Here is a 19,592-nt window from a genome sequence, read left to right on the forward strand (position 1 = left end):
ACAGAAAGTTGTTCAGTGCTGATCTGCAGAAACGGATGGCATCCAACTACAGCCCCCGTCCCACTTAGGAAACCTCTGGAGACTTTGCGCCCCACCCAAGGTTTCCGTGCGGCTCCCGGAGGTTTTTGTCAGTCTCCCCACCTGCTTCCACTATCTGCAACCTCCGGCAACCACCTGCAACCTCCGGGAACCGCACGGAAACCTTGGGTGGGGCGCAAAGTGTCCTCAGGTTTCCTAAGTGGGACTGGGGCACAACTGTTGTGCGTCAGTGAACTGGTCAGTCCAAACTAAACAATAATGAAGGATGCATCAAATAACCCCAGAAGTTGCAAGATATGTTCAGAAGGTCAGCCAGCAACTGCGGAAGAGAAGCAGAGTTAACATTTCAGATTGAAGATTTATTTGTTAGAACAGCGAAAACAAGTTAGTTTCGAGTTGCAGCGAGGGCGACGGAGAGACCCATAGAACAAAGGGACATTCTCAGTTAAGGTCAGAGTTGCTATAGTGATCCTGATATTTATAGTTATGTGGTTGACAGATTAATGAGCAGTTGGAGGGGAGAGAAAACAAACAGGAATGTGTAAAAAACACAGTTTTGAAAGTGTTGCAGCTATCTGAGACCAACATGAGAATGGTGGCCAGTGCTTATACCGAGGGAAAGAGCAATCTCAAATTGGAAATTGCAGATTGCATCTTGCATAGAATTGGCTGGTGGAGAGAGAGGTGTTGATGAGAACGTGTGAGGATGTAGGATTGGTGTAAATTGGCACATGGTGGCTGATGTAGACATGTTGGAGCCATGGGCTTGGGCCCATGATGTGTGACTATGATTCATTCAGTATTGCCCTAATTGTAGAATATACCCAGATGGAAGATGAGGTGCTATCCCTCAAGCTTACATTGGGGCTCCTTGGAACTATCTAGGATTCAGATAAATCGGAGTGGGAGTGGGATGGAGAATTAAAGTGACATTAACTCAGTTTCTCCATTGCCACTGCATGCTGAGCTAGGCATTTCCAACTCACTCATTTATTTACAGGTCTTAGCAACATCTGAGCCAGAGACCATGTAAAGGTTATAAAACCACCAACAAACAAGGAAAGTCAGCATGCACAGCACAACAAGGTTGGAGTAAGTTAGAAAACACACAACGGAGACTTGCAAGGTCACCACTTTCTGAAGGAGTTTGGTCTGACAATTCCATTGTCAAAGATAAAAACAAAATGGTGGAATAACTCAGCCGGTCAGGCAGCATCTCTGGAGAAAATGGATAGGTGACATTTCTGCTCGGGATCCCTTCTTCAGACTGATTGTAGTAGGGAGGGAGGGTGGGGGGGAAATAACTGGAAGTGAAAAAAAGGACCTGTGAACCTCAGTCTCACCTGGAGGAATTGCAGGGGTCCCTGGATGGAGTCGAGGGAGGAAGTATAAGGATGTGGTACATCCCCTACAGTTGCAGAGAAAAGTACTTAGGGAGGGGGTGGTTTGGTGGGAAGGGAGTGGTGAACCAGTGAGTTGCAGATGGAGCACTCTCTGTGGAACGCGGAAAGGAGTGGATATGGGACGATACGGTTAGTGGTGGGATCACGTTGGAGGTGAGGGAAATATCGGAGGTTGATGTGTTGGATGCAGAGGCTAGTTGGGTGAAAGGTGAGAAGCAGGGGAACTCTGTCCTTGTGGCATCTGTGGGGAGAGAGGGTGAGAGCAGAACTCCGGGACACAGATGAGATGCGGCTGAGGGATTCATCTACGACAGCCAGGGGGAAACCATGTTCACTATATTCAATTGTCAAATCTACTGGTTAAAAAATATACCTGGTTGGGGTTTCAGCTGCAGACTATTTGAGGTGGAATAGATTTGGTGAGGTGAGAGAAATGGAAAGAGACAGTCTGGGTAAAGGCATTGTCACCGCCCAAATAGGATCTTGATTCCAATAATGGACTAAGCTCTGAACAGACTATTGCAGAAGGAGAAAAGAAGTTAATGGCTTGGGAACGGCTGACAATGATATTTACTTTGGTCATTTCATATTCAGTTGGATAATACTGGTGCAGGATAAGTATGGAGCAATGAGGCATTCAAGCAGCAGTTAAAAGTCTGAACTCAACCGATGAGTATACACAAACATGTCAAGTCCGCAAGAAAAAAAAATAGAAGGGAAATAAAGGATACTCATTTTAAGTTGAATAGTTTTTTTGTTAAAACAGAAGAATATATGAATATATTCCTAATTTATATGCAAGCATTTGGAACAGACTTCTATGCCAAGCAGCTGGTCTCACTCCAGATAGAGAGTTGCATAATTATTTCATTAACAATCAGCATGGATACAGGTGGCTGAACAACAATTTGGAGAGAGAGAACTTGAGAGGAAACTGGAAAACATTTGAACCACATGAAACAGGACATTGAAGGATATTCTCCTAATGTTGGCAAATATGATCAGTGTAAAAGTACTATAAAAGTAATCCATCATGTAAAAGAGAAAATATTTTTAAATTGGTCCAATCAGCCTCCATGACGTGTAAGGGGAATCAAACAGATTATTATGTTCAATTGCTGAAAACCCCAATCACAGTTCACTTCAGTTTACCTAACTGGTGTCATTTCACTAGTTGTCATTTTCTGGTGATATGCTTTTGCACGGATTTTGATACGGTTTCACTAACCGATCTTCAGAAGTGATTAACATTCCCTACAATAAAAGTCCACTTCACTACCACTGGCCTTGCCATTCATCAACTGCTGAATTTTATTTAGACTTTCTTTGCAGTGACATATCTCATTTTAGATACAAGCTAACAAATACCACAGTATTTTGTTGATAATTCTAATATCCTTCGAATTATGACATGCTCTGACGAATGTGCGGCGCTCCAGCTGAGATAAATGAATGTCTTGTGCAAGTTTAGCATCACTTCTTTACTTTACTACAGTGATTAGTCACAGATTCCCGTTAAAATATAATCTATCTTAAATGTGCTCCCATCATTACTGATGCATGTCTCTGCGCTCCCAGATCTCTGCTTTGTCATTTCTTCCATTGTCTTTTCCCCTTAAAATGTGGTACTTCACATTCCACCACATTCCCTTTAACTCCACACTGAGTTCCTCAAAAGGTTCAATTAAATTAGTCAAGCTTGATTTGTTCTTTACAAATCTATGCTGACTCTCGCTAATTAGCCCATGCCTTCCTAAGTGTTCATTAATTTTATTCTGTAAAACGCACACTGGAAATTTACCCACAAGAGTTGACATTCATTTGCTTACGTTTTTCTGGCTTCTCGCATTAGATTGAAAATGAGTTGATACCCTATCGTAACGTAGCATTTCATCAAGGATAGGACAGGTTTAGAGGGCTATGGACCTAATGCAGGCAAATGCAACCCAACATGCCAAGGTACGTGGCATGGACAAGGTTGGCCAAGGGGCTTGTTTCTGCCCTGTACAGTTCTGACTCTAAAACTCTTGCCAACCAAAAGTGACTTTAGTTGTAATTGTAATTAATTTATTAATGAAGTATGTAAACATACAAGGAATTTGATTTGTCAACAGTCATATGAAAAAGCAACAAGATACATAACCACTTACAATTTAAACATAGACTTAAACAGCCACCACAACGGCGTGTGAGAATCCCCAGGGCACACAGCATAAGCGGAGACCCAGAGCCATCAGTTCAATGTCCGGGTCACACACCTGTGCCTTCACCGTGATGTGACCAGAGTTGTACCGACTGCTGTCACTCTCTCTGCAGTCCCTGTCCACCCAAACAGTCAGAACCCTGTCCACACTCGCACTGTCCTCAAGGAGCCATGTCCCTGCAAAACACCGATATCACTGCACTTCCGCCGAGTCCTCACCAGTGCAGGCAGCACGTCCATCTTGTTTTTTCGTTGACCTCACATTCCCCACTGTGATGGAAGGCAAATAACTTATACCTTCTTTCCTCCTTTTCTCCTACGGTTTGGGCAATCGAAACTTCCGCAGTCGGGGCGACGGAAGTTCCTGCGGTTGGAGCTCCAGCAGTCGATCCCTAACAAAGGGACGGCCAGCTCCACGATGATAAAACCGCAGTGCAGATGGAGATACGATGAAAAAGTCGCATTGCAAAAATCGACCACTCCAACCCTCAGCCATTGCCTCGCAGGACAGAGGCAACTCTTGGGCATATTCAAAGCTCTAACCCACTGTTCATTCATTCAGTGAGGCATTTAGGAGAATGATTTGTACACTAAATATTTGGAAGACAATTTCCTTCACGAACCTAGCCCCATGGCACAACACTGTTGCTTGGCACTCACGATTCTTCACAAGATCTTGGCTCATATGTCATAACCTGGGCATCACCTGTCTGTACATGCAGGCATAGAAGATGGAATTCACCACCACCCCAGTATTGCCTTCAGGTAGGTCTGAGAAAGAATGTTTATGCCTTGAATCTGGCGTTAAAATCATGCACTGCTGAGTTTAAGTGATCCCAGCTCGTCTTGTATTTATCAGAGACATGGGCATCTATCAGCTGGCATCTCAAAGCACCAGAGTACTCCCACCAATTATGTCTCCACAAACTCCTTCAAATCGATTGGCAGAATAGGTGAACTTATATCAGGCACATCTCTCGGGTTAATTTGCAAGGAGGTCTCCTTGAAACTTCCTCACTTTGGAATCCCCAACTCTGTAGCTTGGTGAAGAAGCATCTGGTAGGGCTCCAGACACTCCATGAAGAGCACAAAGAGCAGCACGAGAGTGTACCAATCAATTAATCCTGTGCTACCCATTATCCTAATGTAATCAAAAGGAACTGCAGATGCTGGTCTATACCAAAGATAGACACGAACTGCTGGAGTAACTTAACGGGTCTGGCAGCATCCCTAGAGAAAATGGATAGGTGACATTTCAGGTCGGGACCCTTCTTCAGACTGCTTTACTACAATCAGTGTGAAGAAGAGTCCTGGCCCGAAACATCACCTATCCATTTTCTCCAGAGATACTGCCTGACCTGCTGAGTGTCCAGTATTTTGTGTTTACTCATTATCCTGACAAACTCCATGTATCCACTTGCAGCAGTGTCTGTGGATCCCACATAGGACTCCTAAGGCATGCACTACCCAGGGAACTGTCCTGGAAGTAGTCACCCTCAAAAGTTTGAAAGGCAACCTAACACGTTTGAGGTTCAGGTTTTCTGTTGCTGTCTGTTTGTAGTTACAAAGGCTGGCTTGTACGTGTTTCATGATTGGCTACAAATCAGCTGAACTTTTAAAAGTTTTTTTTGTTTTGGTGACAGCAGTACAGCCACTACACCAAGCAATACTTGCATTGCATTTTAAAAAGCATCCAAGCTGGCTTCCTTGTTTGATGTTGTTGCCAGCATGCAGAATAGACAGTGTGAGAAGGAAAGTAGGCTCCTTTCATTGTGTTAATATGTATGTGACTCATAAAGCCCAGATTCATGAAGTGAAAATTTACCTGCTGAATTTTGGAAGATATATTAAATGCAGGAAAGGGTTCCAGGTCTCCTCCACTTGAAATGCATGGAAGTTTTATCCAAATGCATTTATTGGAGGCGTGCAAGGGAGATATGTTGAGGGATTGAATGAACCTACCAGGAAATGTGCTTTGAATGTGGGTGCATGCCAGGCTTGAGTCATAGTTATAAAGCACAGATAGAAGCCCGTCAGCCCACAATGCCCATGCTGTCCATGAAGTACCCAGAGGCATTAATTTCGCTGGAGTGTTTGAGGCTAAGTGGAGACCTAACAGAAGTATGTACATTTACGAGAGTCATAGATAGGCAGTCAGAATCTTTTCCCAGAGTGGAAATATCAAAAACTAGAGGGCATAGCTTATGTGCGTGGCAAGTTTTTTTTATGCTAAGGTGCTGGGCGACCGGCACGTGCTGCCAGAGGTGGTGACGGAGGCGGATATAATGGTAGCCTTTCAGAGGTTTTTAGATAGGCACTTGGATCTGTGGGGAATCAAGGGATAGGCATCTCATGCAGGCAGAGGAGATTAGATTAATTTGGCATCATGCTGAGCATGGACATTGTGGGCTGAGGGGACTGTTCCTGTGCTATTTTCTATCTACCCATCTATGTTAATTATATTTTCCAGCACTTGGTCCTATGCTTCAATGCCTTGGTGATTCATGCTCATCTTGATCCCTATTAAACATTGTGAGAGTCTCAGCATCCACCACCCACTAAGGCAGAGCATTTCAGATTCTATCCACCTTTTGGGCAAAATATTTAGTCCTCAGATCACCTGTAAATCACTGACCCCGACTCTAGATCCATTCCCTCTGAATTTAGACGCCACTACTATGACGAAAAATGCTCTCCTATTTATCCCATCCAGGCCCCTCATTACAGATTCCACAGTCCAGCCAGCTGTATCTTAAAATGGTTGACTAGCATTGTTATCTTGTAAATGTTAAGGGAAAAAGAAAGGCGATTTTAAAGATCTTTTGATTTAAGAACCAAACCATTCAGGTTAATGTAAACATACACAAGATTTGTTCTCGTAAATACATGATATTGGGAATTTTGAATAAAGCAATGCTTATTTAAGTATATTTGTTTATTTAAAGTTTATAGGACTGTGGTTTGCAAATCAGCAAATTTCATCTGAACCTTCAAAAAGACAGAGAGAGCTACAAAAGAAAAAATTGAAAATAAAATAACTGCCAGAAATTATCAATACTTTTATTGTTTTACTGTTGTAACAAATGTGCTTGGGGATGTCAGGGGAGCTAACCTGAGATGGAGCAGGGGAGGCTCATTCCTTGAACTGCCATAAGTTTCCTACATCTGTGCAGTTTGCTAAACTACCCGAGGTAGGATTGTCACGTCAAGGACAGTAATTTATCTTCCCCAAAGGATAAGTGTGGAACAAAATGGGTGTTACAACAGTCTCATTTAGTTTTGGATTATTCTGTTTAAATTCGATTCAGACGCCACAACTGCCAATTTGATGATTGCATCTCTGGATTTCTACTTCAATAACATAACCATGATGATTACATCTCTGGAATTCTATTTCAATAACATAACCATTATGCAATCTATGACAATTCTGTTGCTTCTGCAACTTGGGATCATTTGCAACTTTAGATCAGTTTAGATCCTTCATGGTCTGTGTTTCTTCACTGATGCTTGTCTTATATGTTTATTATAAAACCTGCACTTTGCAGATAATGCCATAGTTTATTGCCAGTCCATGATTTACCCTCAATTGTGGAGACAGTCAAACATATTGGAAGTAGACACAGATGCTGGGTAAATCAGTGGGAGAGGCAGCATACTGGAGAGAAGGAATGGGTGACGTTTCAGGTCGAGACCCTTCTTCAGACTGATAATCTGAAGAAGGGTCTCGACCCAAAACGCCACCCATTCCTTCCTTCCAGATATTCCATTTCTTGATGTACATGGTAAAGGTAGCAAAAGCAATAGTTAATTGGTTTCATGGTTCCTGTTACAGAGATGAGCTTTTAAAACAATCCAAATGTATTTAATTATTTGAATTTAAATTGGCAGAATTCAAATTCATGCCTTTGATCAGTAGCCTAGTAACATAACAACTACAGCGTGGATTTATAAATTGAGACATTGAGTATGTTCCGCTTTATTCTCTGCCTATTTTTCAAAGATTCTGTGTTAACATTTAAACAAACATGTTTGGAAAGAAAATAGAAAATGGTTAATAATCATATTCCTGACAATAAAGAAATGTTAGGGTGTGGGTACAAGTTTAATTCTTTGAATTATATCTCTACATTGACTGGTCATGGGCTTCCATAAATAAGGGACATCTTATGTTCTTATTATCTTTTGCAAAATACATGGGTGAAAAGTGAAGGTCAGTGCAATAAGGGAGGTGCCTTTTGATGCTTCAGCAAGTTCATAGAGTGTATGGGTGGTCCCAGCTTTGTTTCTGTTTGTGATAAGTTAGCTAACAAGACATAGAATGTCACAGGGAAGACAGTGGAACTAGGCTCAGCCTCTAAGGGTTATAGGGGATAAACTGGGAAGAGTTAAATGCCTGAAGGTTCTGAAGGAGTGTTCTAGTTTTTCTGTTACAAGCTTGGCAGAAATCCTGGAGATAAACTTTTGTGAAGCTGTATCTCCAGAATTTAGCAATGAACACCAAACAAAATCATAGCAGCAGCTTGGGAGAATTCCTGCAGAATTTCAAGGCCATTGAATCAGTATCTCACAACCAAGACTGAACATTTCTATTGGGATGCTGGTGAGAGCTTGTATAATTTTATTTATGCTATCTCATAGGTTACTAAATCTGGTGTTAACTGAATAATAGTCACTTTAAGAATATCTGGAAGATCACATCTGCTGACCATATCTCAAAAGGGCTATGGTCAACTGTAAATGGGTGAAAGATGGTTATGAACCAAATGTGCGTAATTATAAATAAGTACAATGGTTGGCATGGACAAAATAACATTTTTCTGACCTTATTACTCTATGATATTTTGGTCGAAACAATTATATAAAAATTACAACAGAATTATCATTGAGATCCAGTGCCCTTTCAAATCAATGTCGTCAATGTATACAGCCTCCTGCAATAATCATCCATCTCTATCTTCTATTCCTCTCCAATTCTAGACAGCTTGCCCAGCCCAAATCCATAGCCAACTTTCCTCAATTTCCTTTTGGGTCCCATCCAAATAGGGTTCCATTCTGACACAAGACTGAAATGGCCCTAACCTAAAGTTCAAGTGACATTTTCTGTGACTGTAAATGTGGTGAACTATGCTTCCTTATATTTCTTAAATTTGGCACACTATTAACTTCACAAATCCTGCTGAAACATTTACCTATACTTTTTTTCCATATTTCCTGGTTGGTTTAATCTTCAATTCTCCACAGGTTTGAGCAAAGCACTCTTGTCCATTTTTTCACAAACACCATACTCACCCTTCCCACTGAACTCGCTTATTTACATTGCCCTGCTCCAATTGTAATTCAGATGTAAGATTATTTTCCCTCCAAGAGCTATATTTCCTTATTTACTACCTTCTCCATCCCTCTTATCTTTGAATTGTTTTCTGCTAATCCAGATGTTACTTTTCCAGCCATTCATGACTGCATTTAGATCCTAAGGTCTAAATGAACTGTTTGCATGCATCTGCAGTTTCTTCCTGTACATTACTAACCAACCCATGTACATTTACATCCAATTCATAAATATATACATATATATCCACTATCTACCCTCAATAATCATCTCCTCAAAAAACTCAATTACTTACTTGGTACTCAGAGATACAGCATTGAAACAGGCTCTTTCGCCCACCGAGTCCATGCCCTTCACTTTAGTTCTATGTTTTCCCACTTTCCCATGTCTCACGTTTCCGCACGTCTTTGGGATCTGGGTGGAAACCGGAGCAGCCAGGGGAAACACACGCAGTCATAGGGAGAACATGTAAAATTCACACCGACAACACCCAAGGCCAGGATCGAACCTGAGTCTCTGACGATGTGAGCCAGTAGCTCTACCAGTGTGGTGTTAAAATGTCTTAACAGAAATTTATCAATGAACATGCAAATTGTTGTTAGCAAAGCAAAGCAGAAAACAATTTAAATTATCATTTAAGTTTTGTAAACTCAGTGGATTGCAAGGAGGAATGGGTAATGAGGCGGTAAAGAATTCCAATGTCACTGGGAAAAAGCGAGTCAACTATGATGTGATATGACTTTGTTTTATTACAAATGAGATACTAAGTATCCCAGATTTCATGGACATTTCAGTTTCATCATGCGAAATATGATGATCTTCTTTCTGTGCAGTGACAAAATTCCCCTATTCTCCCACTTGTTCTTGTTTGAAATATTTGGTGTTGAAAACATTTCCAAAATAGCTTCAGATTCCAAAATGTCACCTGGAAGTTAAGAGTAATTCACAATGGCTTTAGCAATGGTTGGAAACAAAGTTAAGCAGGAGGCGGTAGAGAAGGGTTTGAAGCCCTTCAATTTGGAGGGATGGGTTCATGGTAAGTTGTTCAATGTTACTAGAAACTATACAATTTGAAATTCTAATATTAAGGCGTGAGCAATATACACAGTGGCTGTGCAAATTGTAGTTTGAAAATACGTTGCTCATTACTTTGTTTCCTTTTCTTAATCTCCTTTACAGCTTGTTACTTTGCATATTCTTCTTATCACTATTTCTTAACATTACTATTTTGCTTCCTGACTAAGACATGGAGTTTCAGTTTGCTACTTACTTTCATTTGATTGTTTTCTTGATTCTTATTTTGCTTCTCGCACAGTCTGGCTTATGGAAATGTTCTATTTTTCTCCTTTTGTATCTTGTTGATCCCAAACTCTCCACTTAAGGGCTAAATTTGATGCTGACTGCTACTCACCAAAAAAAAGACATGCAATGCACATTTTTATAACAAAATGGATTCTCATTGTTCGACTTGCAGTACTTCACTTTTTCCCCCAATTGCAGGAAGTCTGCCAGGATCTATTTTAAGTGTTAATTTTCATGCACAAGGCTAGGCAGGAAATGTTGGTAGGTTTGAGGGAAGGGATCATAACAGCTAAGTTCGATATTACTCAACAGGTCAGGCAGCATCTGTGGAAAGAGGAAAAGAGTTAACATTTAAAACTGGAGACATTTTGTCTACTGGAAAAGAAAAAAAACAGGTTAGTTTTAAGTTGCAGAGAGTTGGGTGGGAGGATGGAGAGAAGAAAGGGAATATTTGAGGCTACATTTGCAAAGGCGATAAGCTAACAATGTAAGCAACTTGCTAAGGCCTTGCACGCGCTTTCTGATGATAGGTTATCAACCTTAATGCTTGTTCTGGATATCCAAATGGACGCCAACCAGTTTATGGCCACAACGTAAATGTAAGCCATTTGCCAACTAGCAACTGAGCACAGTGGGCTAGGTTTCTGGAGAGTCTGCACCACAAGGGTCATCAGGAGTGCAGGAGAGTTGCTTTCATGGCAAGTAATCACATCCCATACACATTCATTATGTGCAATGTTCAGTCCTTTCATGTACTTGTCGGAGAAAACCTTGGACTTTTTTTGTCAGTTGTCCTATTTTTTGGTTTGGGGAGTAGCATCTTATCCAATGACAGATGAGATCATAAGGTTCCCCATTTCAATCACGTGAGAGAAATTATATTTACATATAATATGTAATATATAATATATATATGTGTGTAATATATATAAATAAATTACTTTGCAGTCAATTTTAGCTGTATTTATAATGCATCAATATCACACTAAGATTTGTGTATTCCTTTCCCAATCCCAACTCACCTTGAACTTCCAACGGACACACCTACCATTGCAGAGTGCCTTCTATTTCTGCACCATGCCTCAGAGTAAGCCAGGGACTCACAATACTTTCCAGGGACTCAGTGAGAGGCCTCTCACTGACCAATGGAAGAAAAAGATCTCAACACAGTCTAGGTCACTAATGGGGAAGGTTACTCGCTGAAGATCAGGCCAGGAGATTAAGTTCCCATTGAAGAAGGCAAAGGATGATTTTCTGTGGCTGGCTAATCTGAAGGTGAACCTAATGTCTGTCCCCAACTGCATGCTCTAATACTCATCATGTCAGGCAGCACCTGTGGTGAGAAGTAGTCTCATGCTGGTGACCTGCGGATCATTTCCATGTGAGGAGAATGTTCCAAGGAATCTTTAACTAGATATCACAGTCTCCAAATAAGGACCATGTATTTCTTGTCCAGTTTTCCTAAATACTGTCATCTCATGAAATTGGCCTTACTTTGAATTGTAACCTTTACTCCTACTTTATCTGTTTCCTTTTCCACATTTTGCTTTGCCAAATCAAATTGCCGAAAATATGCTCTCCCTTTGGTACTCCTTAAACTTTCCTGCTTTAATACTGAATCCACAATTGCATCCTGCACTCCGCCCTGATACACACTTGTTGGACTTGCTACATTTTGGGCATTAAACATTCTCCCAAATGATCCTTTGAACATATTATCCCTTCTTGCAGCTAAGTTGTTGCTTCAACCCACATTCACAAACCCTATCCAACTACATTGATGCAATAGTCAAGAAGGCTCGCCAACGTCTCTGCATTCTCAGGAGACTGAGGAAATTCAGCATGTCTCCAATGACTCCTACAAACTATTACAGATGCACATTAGGAAACATACTGCTGGGTTGCATCACAATTGATTTGGGAACCGCTCTACCCAGGACTCCCAATAAATTGCAGAGTTGTAGATGTAGCCCAGTCCATCACACAGACTGGAAGTCCCACAACTGACTCCATCTACACTTCATATTGCCTTTGGAAAGCAGCAAAATTATCAAAGACGTGTCACTTTTTGGTCATTCGTTCTTCTCCCTGCTCCTGTCTGGCAGAAGGTACAGAAACTTGAAAGTGTGCACCATCAAACTCAGGAACAACTTCTTCCCCTTTGTTATTGGATTTCTGAATGGACCTTCAATAAACTAGGGTACTGTCCAATTCACCTCTACCCCATTGTGGACATTGGACTTAGTTTACGAAGCTGATGAGTTGCAATACTGAGAACTATATTCTACACTCTGTCTTTCCCGATGCTCTATATATTGTACTTGAGTTTGGCTTGATTGTACTAATGCATAGGAATATCTGATCTGTAGGCAAAACAAAGCTTTTTATTATACCTTGATACACATGATAATAATAAATTTAAACTAAACATTTTTTATCTCCCTTTCTATCTTGTTAGAAAACCCTACAATCAGGAAAATTAAGTGGCAAGTCTTGTGCAGCTTTAGTAACATATACCACTTGCCTATCATTGCATTCATCTCACCTGCCCTATTCTTTGCATTTAGGGATTAATCAAGTCCATGTTCTTTAAAAAAAATCTTGTTTGCTCTGTTTTTCACACTGGTAGTTCTCTGCTTTCCATTTTGGTCTGCTTTTCTTCCTTCTGAATCTGTATTCAACTTTATATTTGCCTGCCATGTGGTTAAAACCCTCCCTGGCTACATGAGCAAAACTTCCTTTGAGGATATTTATATTGGCCCTCTGGTGGTGCAACTCATCTGATCTGTGCCAGCATCACTTGCCCCAGAATTAGTCCCAATACCCCAGGAGTTTAACGCCCTGCCTCCTCCTCTCCAGTCACACATTCAAGAGCATACTACTCTTCTATCTATTCTCATGTGAGACATTGCGAGTAATCTTGGAATTCCTTCCCAAAGTCTGCTTGTAGACGTTAATCTATTTCTTCCAATGTTGTTGATATCATTATGGACCAGAACCTCCAGCCATTCACCTTTACCCTCCAAAAATTTCCACAAGTAGGTTCTGCAGAAGTGTTTAAAAATTCAAGTCTGAATTACGTTTACATCTTGAAATATGATCCTCTACTCAAAAATAATGTTCTTCATCTAACAGCCCTCAGTTTTTACGGAACTCCTATCATGTAGAAAAACCTTTGATCCATATCTAAACTATAACCTGGTCACAAAGTTCAGCCTTTCAGCAGCGATCTGCATACCTGAATAAAATGAAATATCTCTCCAGTGGCTAGAGAAGATATTCATCTCTCCTCCAAATGAACAATTGCATGATGTAAAAATTGTATGTAAACTTTCTTGACCATTTTATCTTGAGGAAGAAAGGATATGCAGCTTTTTTCTTTAAAATATTTGTGGAATTCATCTTCAGATATCTCATCTTGGAGATATTTAATTGTTCAATTTCTCCCAGGAGCCTTTGCTTGCTTTAAACAGACCAGTCATGAATATTCAGTTTTACTGCATACCTTTTAACAACTATCTCTGTGCTCTCTTTTTGTACTCACGAAGAGAAAGCAATTACCCAGCAAACAAACAGTTCATAACAGATATGTGATTATGGTCATACCATATTATCTTGTAACTGACTCTTAAGCAATGTTTGGCTTACATTGTTCATGCCAGAAGAAATTCCTGTGGTAGGGTGGAGTCCCTCATCCAGAGCAAGAGTGTGAACCATCTTGTCTTCCCTTCACTGTGCCAGGTTTTTCTTATAGTGATGCAGAAATCTGTATTCAAAAGGTTGTTTGGTAGTGTGGCTAATATCATGTTTAGACAGAAATGTGACTGTAGGTGACTGGTAGAATCTGTGGGTAGTTGATGAGAAAGTGGAGGGAATTCAATGGGATTGGTGTAAATGTGTGCCAATGATTGACATGCATGTGGTGGGACAAAGGGCCTGTTTCTTTGCTGTCTGTACGAGAATCCCAGAATGACATGTTGCGTTCTATAGCAAATTCTGTTGACTACTGTACATGATTCTACCCATCATATTTTTCATTTTCACCATATCATTGCAACGCTCTGAGTCCTCATTAAAAGAGTGCAATGGTTTTTAAAATTATATACTTTATTTTTAAAGCATTTAGACTTTAATTTAGACATACATTATGGAAACAGACCCTGCGGTCCACCGAGTCTGGGCTGACTTGCGATCACCCTGTACACTAGCATTATCCTGTACACTATGGACAATTCACAATTTATACAAGCCAATTAATCTCCAAACCCAAACGTCTCTGGAGTGTGGGAGGGAACTAGTGCACCCACAGAAAACACAGTCACAGGGAGAACATACAGACACGTACAGGGCTGAGCTGCCTTTGTAATCACATTGCACCTGCCATAGCAAGAGATATGCCAGAAGAAGGGTCCCAATTTGAAATGTCACTTATCCATGCTGCCTGACCTGCTGAGTTACTCCAGCACTTTGTCTTTCTTGCAAATCAGCATCTGTACTTCCTTGTATTTATTTGCATATATTTGCCACACATAAACATAAAGTGGCACTGGCATCTGCAACATCCCATTCATTTTTACATTCTTACACGCCTTCATCCAAGAGTTGTGCAAGAAGGAACTGCAGATGCTGGTTGAAACCGAAGATAGACACAGGGTCTCGAACCAAAACGTCACTCTGCCTGTTCTGCTGAGTTGCTCCAGCTTTTTGTGTCTATCGTCATCCAAGCGTTGTTCTTTATCACCCAGAGCATGAACACTTTGGGAAATGTGATAGAGTAGCAGAGCTCATGGTAGGAAATCAATCTCATCCTGTGGAGGGCCAAGCCAATCACAGTTGATGGGTAGAGGCATTTGCAGTGGAGGGCAGGTAGCACCCAACCTTCCCACTAAATGTCATTGTAGGCAACACAAGTATTCATCCAGAACATTAAGGACATGTAAACGTGACAAATTTAAATTGCTGTGTAGGGCTCTAATGTGAGTGGCCAACATGGGTGACATTTGAAGACAATTGCAAATACTGTCAGGGGAAGCCATTTGGGATAATTCCAGCTGAGGGCTCGGTGGACCGAGGGAGCCTCCAAGCAGAATGCCAGTCTCTGTTTTGTTTTTTACCAGAACCAGAAGAAATTCGTTACCTCTTTCTTCAGGACTAAAATGTAATAGAGAATGTAGGTATGTTACAAAACTTACCTTCAGCGGCGCTGCAGTTCTGCCGCTGCCCATTGTGCGCGACTTTGGCGCCTTTGAGTGGGGGGGCGGGTTTAAAATGCGATTTTTCTGCAGCCTATTCAAATCGATCTCTGTCAGGCTGTTTAGTTGCTAAAGAAAAATCGCTTCGACTGCCGTTTTATTAAATTTATTAAAATTACCGCTGGATAATTTAATTGTTAGAGTAAATGAAAAATCATCTTCTAAAGCCGTGAACGCCGACAACGGGATGGATCTCACGTAGGGGACAAGGCAAGGTAGGCTGTTTATTTTTACATTAAAAAGTACTTCTTTGCCTTTAATCAAAATTTCAAGTTGCGAGAAGGTGACGGAGCCCATCCGAACCAGCAGTGTTTTTCCTGCCGACATTGGGTTCAAATTCACTGCAACCGCAACGTTCCAAACCAACGTGTTCCACAAAATCCCACTCGCAAGATGATTTAAATGCCCATTAATTTACAGCAATTAAACACTAAATTCCTTCCATTTTGCCTATAAATTTATGATAATGAGAGTTTAAATCATGTTATATTGTGAATTCTTGTGTGAATGTTATTTGGACATTTAGGCTATTTAAAAATGTAAATCTTTTCTTAAGAAATGGATAGATGTTTAGATCTAGTAATTGAATTTTGGAATTAGCTACAATTGGGTAAATAACTAATTATATGCTTTAATTTCAGGTCATCCAAGTAAGATTGTTTAATATTTGTTTCAGAATGCTTCAATCTATAATAACTGAAAATGTCTTTCAGTTCTCTTAATTTTTAATAAAGTTATGGCCATTTGACTGTCCTTGATCACAGCTTTTGTGTTAAGTCAATGGAAAAGCAATAGGGAACAAAGATGCTAATTTCCGAGTATGAAATTGGCCATAACCTTTTTAATACTGAAGATGTGAAAGTGAATTAGGTGTCAAATTAAACTTCTTTTTATGGTTTATCTGATGGGATAAATTACAGACTTGATTTTTAAAACCTCAAAATTTTGTAACATTGCTACAAAATTCACAATGTAACTCAGCCAGTCAAAGAAGGTGTCACCATCTCTGTTTTATTAATGAATCAAACAACGTGTAGAAAACAATCTACAGAAACGCATTTAAAATATTCCATTCCTCTCACCTTCCCGATAACTCTTAAGATGTTTGACTGTAGGGAACCGGTGGCCATATTTCACAGTGATCCATTGGGAAGGACAGGGACAACTCTAGATCGCACTCCTGCAGTAGAAACTTTCTTATTGTCAATGAAAATAGCAAAGGGCAGCGACTCAGCTCAAATGCAGAGCGAATAATGCGAATAAATAAATCTATAACCTGCAACGTGAAGTAAATCAAAGATCTTATAGCTATAAGGTCCCTCAATAAAGCTGCACGGGCTGCCGGGATGCTGGATGAATCCCGCCGCGGGGGTTGGCGGGATATTGGAGGAGCTTTAGGCGCGCTGCCTGATGGGATAGTGGCAGTTGTCTCCAGGCGGGCGGCAATGATTGATTGGCGCGAGGCCTGAGGGAACGGGTTATTCAGAGGGAGAGAGTTGGACATATACAAGATTACTTCGGTAAGTAGTATGGAGTAGCGGCCCCCCCAGAGCAGAAGTAGCTGTTAGAAGCGGGGTTACCGAGTATCTGTCATTCGGGGCAGCCGAAGACAGATATAATATGAGAATTCGCTTGAGAGAGGGATTGGAGGGTGTGGTGTGGGGTGGGGTTGGTGGGGTTGGTGGAAGTGAGTGTTCGATTGAAAGAAGAACTCAAACCAAGGAAAGGAATACAAATAAACAGGAGGGGAAGAAAAGGAAATTCCATTGAATATTCGTTATCACTTCACGGTTATGTCATTAGCACAGCTATCAGGTTACATACTGACTTATCTAGTCCAAAGTGCTCATTGGATTGTTTTTATCAGTTTATTGTATTCTAAAGAGTCATCGTTGTGGTGTCCTGTTCCAGTGTTCTTTTCCAGGTTATCATAATTGCTGTACAACTGTCTGATGGTTGGACATAACTTCCTGGAGCTCGCAGTCCACCCAAACACCATCAGATACAATTAACTGATCTGGTACCAAGCACTCTTCACGTTCTGTACTGATTAAAATATTCCTCTATTGCTACTTCTGATTGAAATGAGTTCTGCATGATGAAGATGTCTTTAAACATGAAAAGAGCATCCTACCATTCAATAATAACTGTGTTAAAACCAAACTGGTGCTTATCACACACTTTTAACATCCCTGAATATCTCCAATGTGTTTCGTATAAAGTGTAGTAGTTTGAAAGTGCAAGATTTATTTTATAGGTAAAAAGGTTGCCTGGAGGTGAAAGTACACAATTAGATACTCGTGATCCCCACCTCAAGAATAATCTTATTCCACACATTTTTCACTTCAAGGAACATTTTCTCCCTTGAAACATTCTCTGGCAACTTTTGAAGTGAAGGTTATGCAATCTAAACTCTAATAAATGGACAGATTACACATGATCGTGTGGACCTCCCATTGCTCTTGATTCTCTCTATTTAAATTTCAGAGTCAATATACTTTGCTGTAAATAAATTCAGTCCTATTTCTTCCATCCTCCATTTCTGTACTTAAGAACAGGGAAGATTACAACACAAGAACAGGATGTTCAGACCACAATGACTCTGCTAAGCATGAACCTTATTTAAACTCCATGTACTCCATATCCCGCCATTCCTTGCATATTTATGTAAAGCTTATCTAAAGAAAGATCACTCGTATTTGCTTGCACCACCCCATTGACAGTACACTTCAGGCACCCACTACTCTCTGTGTTTAACAATGTTAATCTTGTAGCTGTGCTCTCTGATATTTGACATTTCCACACTGGAATAAAAAGACTTCTGCTGTCTACCCTATATGCTTATAATGTTATGAACTTTTATCAGGTCTCTGCTCAGCCTTCCCCAGTGGACACAAGTTTGTCCAACCTCTCCATATAACTAATCTTTCTGTGCATCCTCTCCCACCCCACAATCAGCCTGTAGAAGGGTCTGGACCTGAAATGTCACCTATCCACGTACTCCAGAGATACTGCCTGACCTGCTGAGTTACTACAGCACTTTGTGTCCTTTTCTGTCTAATCCAGTCAGTTTTGAAGTTAATCTATTGTGCTCTCTCTCCAAATCCTCCACATCTTTCCTGCAATGGACACATTCTATCATTTTTGGTCAATTAGACATTTCCTTTCCAAGGAGAGGTGAAACCTGGAGCCAACCGAACCTTGCCTTTTGATTCTATCTCTGTCAAGTTCAAACACATTATCTCATTGACTGTTGAGCTGAATGCACAAACTCTTTTTCTCCACTTTCTATATCACATGCACCCGACATTTACTCCAGTCCAATAAATTAATTTGAGAAGTTTTGCGAAATGAAACAATTTGTCTGAATGTTATTTGATGATCTACGGAGAGATACAGTAGTATGGAGAAACCGTTGCATATAACTTTAAAATCCCAGTTAAATATAATAATTGTGTATTCCTGCCTTTTAGAAGACTAAATTGTGTGATACTAAATGGTTATTAGATATAATGTCAAATATTAATAATTGTTGCCAAATTTTCATTGGGCAAGAAATGAAATATTTTATCACCAGTAGTCTTTACTGGATAGGTAATGTTAAAACTTAAATGCCTCAGAATGGTTCAAATGTGACTGGCTTCATGTTTTTATTCTATGGTTTCTCATATTATAAACTTTTACAAACAATTCTAAGAAGCCAATTCCCATAATTCTCTATTCACTTAATTCTCTTTATTTGCTGGGTGAATGATGTGAAACCTTGTTGCTTTCTGATCAAGATACAGAACTAAAAAAAGGACTACCATCTCATGAAAAATATACAATCAATGCAGAACAATAACCAAGATTGTGTCCTTGTTTTTCTTTAAAGTGCATTCTTTATGTGTAATTTAACTTTATTTATATTGCATTATTGTTTTAAAAGCTATGTATGGATGGGACAAATGCCGGGTGTAGTTGTATTAAGTGGATAATGGTATCTTTGGCATCAATTTGATCACAGCAGAGTTTTGTTTATTATCAATTTCAGTCTGAAGAAGGGTCTCGACCTGAAATGT

General features: G+C 40.3%; 1 protein-coding gene and 1 long non-coding RNA gene across 3 annotated transcripts in view; one reads left to right on the plus strand and one right to left on the minus strand.

Moving 5' to 3' along the window:
* Positions 1-8,927: 8,927 nt before the first annotated feature.
* On the minus strand, positions 8,928-16,910 carry LOC129709085 (uncharacterized). 2 transcript variants are annotated; one of them, XR_008725457.1, is made up of 4 exons: positions 16,614-16,910; positions 13,886-14,045; positions 10,248-10,603; positions 8,928-9,902 (listed from the first exon to the last, which is right to left on the minus strand). It is a non-coding gene; the product is annotated as an uncharacterized LOC129709085 (long non-coding RNA). The 2 variants fall into 2 exon arrangements; XR_008725456.1 differs by lacking the exon at positions 13,886-14,045 and having other exon boundaries at positions 16,614-16,907.
* A 4-nt stretch (positions 16,911-16,914) lies between these two features.
* The window catches only part of zgc:63587 (uncharacterized protein LOC393431 homolog), an 87,504-nt gene continuing 84,826 nt past the window's right edge, over positions 16,915-19,592 (plus strand). Inside the window, exon 1 of the mRNA XM_055655186.1 lies at positions 16,915-17,051. The gene's annotated coding sequence lies outside the window, so the exon portion shown is untranslated. The remainder of the gene's footprint in view (positions 17,052-19,592) is intronic.

Source organism: Leucoraja erinacea, chromosome 25, assembly GCF_028641065.1.
Source record: "Leucoraja erinacea ecotype New England chromosome 25, Leri_hhj_1, whole genome shotgun sequence".
NCBI lineage: Eukaryota > Metazoa > Chordata > Chondrichthyes > Rajiformes > Rajidae > Leucoraja > Leucoraja erinaceus.